General features: G+C 37.4%; 1 pseudogene; it reads left to right on the top strand.

Annotated features, from left to right (window-relative positions):
• The first annotated feature begins 947 nt into the window (after positions 1-947).
• On the top strand, positions 948-3519 carry LOC124098998 (proteasome subunit alpha type-2-like; annotated as a pseudogene).
• Positions 3520-4388: the final 869 nt, after the last annotated feature.

Consider the following 4388-nt stretch of genomic DNA (forward strand, 5'->3'; position numbering starts at 1 on the left):
TGATATATTTCCCCCCATTCCCTCTTAAAACAATGCTATTGCCAAAGTTCCGTGAATTAAGAAATCATAACTTATTTGGAAACCATTTTTAATATTTTACTTCTCTGAAAACACTTAAATAAAATCTATTTATATACTGCAGATAGTATTTCAATATCATTACAATAAGGTAGTAACTACTACTGGTCAAGAGAGGGAGGGATGAGTGTAGAAAGATTGTCAAATGCCCTGCTGTCTTTGGACCTAAGACAAGGCAACATATCATGGTGGGGAATGCATGATGGAGAAAAGCTGCTCACCTAGTGGCCAGGGAGAAAAAAAGAGAAGAAGAAGAGTCTGGGGTCTCCATATCCCCTTTAAGAACACTCTCCTGATTACCTAACTTCTTCCCATAGGTCCCACTTCTCATAGGTTTCACCACCTCCCAACAAAGCCACATAGGGGACTAAAGCTTTAACACATAGGCCTTTGGGAGACTTTCCAGATTCAAACTATGGTAATAGCTTTCTCAGTCATATTATTTGGCAAATTCAAACCTATCTGATTCTCAGCTTCAACATCACTCTATCAGGACCTGGCGGTGAAGAAGGCATTTCCTGTCTTAACACCAAATTCCTCATTACACTTCCTTCTAACCCCCTGTGCATTCCTTCATTGTATCCACCCAAACTATTATCATGCAGATATTATTGGAGATTTAGGGGGTGGGCACTGATGTTAGTGATGTAGTGATCATCTCCCCAACTAGACTACAAATTGGAAGAGGGAAAATTATTTACCTCACACCCCGGCACTAACATAGTGTCTGGTATGCAACGTGGTTTAATAAATCTTTGTAGAGTGAATAACTTAAAATACAAATGCTAAAAAACACTTCAAGGTGGCTGAGGGTCAGACAGTAGCTGCCTTGTGAGATTAAAGGAGGGAAACATCAACCTGGATTTGGAATGGTTGCTATCAATGCCCTGAGGAGAAGAGCTGAGATGAAGGTGAACCTAGAAGGAAGAACAGGATTTGTTCCAGATGTCATGGGGGAAGAAAATATCCCTGGTGGGAGGAATTGGATAATGTGCATGGCAAATTGAGGAGACATAAGGACAATGGTGTGGTTGAAAGTGAGGATCGAAAGGGAACTAGTAGGATTAAGAAATTGGTCTAATTTAGGCAAAGAGCATAACATTTGTCTCTAGATCCCATTAAAGGTTTTTGAGCCAAGTAGGGTTATATATACAAACCTGAGTTTTTAGCATTCGAACTACAAAACAGATGAAATAAAGGATTTTATTCCCATAATGAAGATCTTTTGACTTTGCTCATTTAAAAAAAATCACTTTGGATAAGTTAAAATTTTTGTTTATAACTAAAATAGTTTGGTTACCACTTAACTAAAATGAATTTACTAAGAAGAAGCAAATAATAATAATAATAGACTAATACTAATTAAAGAGCAGAGAGAATAAGTTTTAGCCACTGCTAACCAAAGATCATTTAAAAGCTAAGATAAAATAGTACTTCAATCCCGAGGCATGAAAACTGACATCTGTGATTTGGTTTACAAATTTTTACTTTACACAAAACTTTTCAGGACCACATCTGCTGCTTTTGGTAAAATGTCTTTCAGATTCTAACAGCTCTGTAGAGGAATATTCCAGAATATCTTTATTTTCATCAATATAGTCAATCAGTAACTCTGCTAATGGAAAAATAGACATTTAGCTCAGTGTTCAGCTGAGGACCTGGCCCTTCAAATGAAATTGATGTGTGCCATCCAGCCCCCTCCCTATCTCCCCAGGCTCAATGGATTTAGCTTCTACTTGTTGATTTCTCTTCTGCATCTCTTACTGTCCTGCAGAGTTGTCTATTCTTCACACCACTACATTTACCCAATGTAAAACAGGCAGCAAATTTTATTTTAAGAGCTGGTGAATTGATAATATATGAGAAAGAAATTATTAACATCCATGAAATTTGACATTCCCATTGCTTAAGACAAAACCTTTGATGGTTCCCTATATAGGCACACTGACTCCTAAACATGCTCTTGAATCTCAGACCAATGCCCTCTTGAAGAGTAATTCTCCTTTCCAAACTCCATAAAATGCTGCTTCATCCCACTTTGGAGAAATCACATCTTTTGCCAAGAGCTCAGACCCACCTAGAAGTGCTCACTTCTACCATTTCCTCAAATTTAAGTTATTTAGGCTTAGTGGCAGCCCCACTAAGACCAACTAAATATGATCTTTCATGCTATGGAAATAATCATTAACCTACCACTTCTTCAAAATGCTTTGAACCATAAGGGTCTAGGATTTTGGAATTTTCTTCATATTTTTTTAACATTAACATATATATAAAGAGAAACTTCGGGGATGGAACCACAGTCCAAACCCAAAATTCCTTTATCTATACTAGTACTATCTATACTAGTCACTATAGTCACACTCAAATGGTCTTTAGTAAATTACATTAAAACATATGCCTTTCTTTGTAGATTAGCCTCTTGCAGATTTTAAAATATTATAAATTTCTGAAAATTCAATGCAAATTAATTTCAAACTAAAATTTTTAACCTACAAAAATGCATAACTTCTTGAAGTCCGTTAGAAAATGTTGAGAACTTTGCTAGAATCACAGCAACATGATTGACAGGTGTAGTAAGTACAGTTAACCAATGAAAATTGACAAGACGATGGACACAAGAGACAAATCCATAGAAAACATTCACATTCAACTACTTGGAGAGTCCTGAGCAAAAGCTGAAGACATTTTGCAAAAATGACCCTCTTTATGTTTATGCTTTGAAAGTCAAGCTTGAAGGGAAGCAAGTTATATTTACGGGCATGTGATGCTGTTAGAATATTCACATCTAAAAAAGTCAACAATTGGGATCTCCGGGTAAGATGACAAGCGCAGACACAGCTTTTTGCTGACTACATTCAGCCCATCTGGTAAACTTGTCCAGATTGAATATGCTTTGGCTGCTGTAGCTGGAGGAGCCTCTTCAGTGGGAATTAAAGCTGCAAATGGTGTGGTATTAGCAACTGAGAAGAAACCGAAACCCACTCTGTATGATGAGCAAAGTGTACACAAAGTGGAACCAATTACCAAACATACAGATTTGAACTAGTGGCATGGATTCCCACTGCTCAGCAGGTACAGAGGGTAGCTTCTATGATGCAAGAATACACCGAGGCAGGTATTGGTCATCCATTTGGAGTTTCTTATTTGTGGATGGAAGGAGGGAGACCATATTTATTTCAGTCAGATCCATCAGACTTTGCCTGGAAGGCCACAGCATGGGAAAAACTATGTGATTGGCAAAACATTCCTTGAAAAAAGATACCATGAAGATTTGGAACTTGAAGATGCCATTCATACAGACTTCTTAACCCTAAAGGAAAGTTTTGAAGGGCAAATGACAGAAGATAACATTGAAGTTGGAATCTACAATGAAGCTGGATTTAGGCAGTTTGCTCCAACTGAAGTTAAGAATTACTTGGCTGCCATAGCATAATAATGAAGTGATTGAGCAATCCAGAATTTCAGATAATCTATCTACTTAAACATGTTTAAAGAATATTTTAATTTGCAGACTTTGTGCATACTTATTTCTGCATTGTTTAATGGACTGATGTGTTTTTTTAAATGACACTTACAATCATAATAAACTCCTAAATTTTTAAAAAAACGTTAAAAATGATTCATTCTCTACCATCCTAAAAATTAGCATATAGTTCAAGGGTCCCTCTCAAAACTCACATTTTGAAGCCGAATCCCAATGTGACTATATTTGGAGATAGATCTTCATGGAGGTGATTGATGTTGAAGGAGGACATAAAGGTAGGGCCCTCATCCAATGGGACTGTTGTTCTTACCAGAGGAGGAAGAGACAGAAAGGTCACAGAGTGAAGGCCATGTAAGGACATGGCAAAAAGGCATCAAATGCAAACCAGAAAGAGTAGTCTCCCCAGAAAACCACCCTGCCAGCACCCAGATCTTAAAGTTCCAGCTTTCAGAGCTAGGTAGTGATATTCTGTTTTAGAAACCCAAGAAGACTAAAGAGGATACTATTGAATTATTTGACAAGGGCCATTCTTACCAGGTAGGAGTTATAGTGGAAAGTTACATTTTACTGAGGGTTTCCTGCCCCAGGAACTGATGAACATTTAAAAAATGTGATCTCATTTCATACCCATATGCTTCAGAGAGTAACATCACTTTCTCCATTTACAGGTTAGGAAACAGAGGCAAAGGAAGGTCACCATCAGTCACTTGCCCAAGAATGCCAAGTGTGCTAGTCAGCTTTCCATCATTCCATTAACATACCTAAGATAATAACATATGAAAAGAAAGGTTCCTTTGGGCTCACAATGTCAAAAATTGGTTGG

This window comes from Marmota monax, unplaced genomic scaffold, assembly GCF_021218885.2.
Source record: "Marmota monax isolate L192 unplaced genomic scaffold, Marmota_monax_Labrador192_F-V1.1 WCK01_AAM20220418_F8-fsc00011, whole genome shotgun sequence".
NCBI lineage: Eukaryota > Metazoa > Chordata > Mammalia > Rodentia > Sciuridae > Marmota > Marmota monax.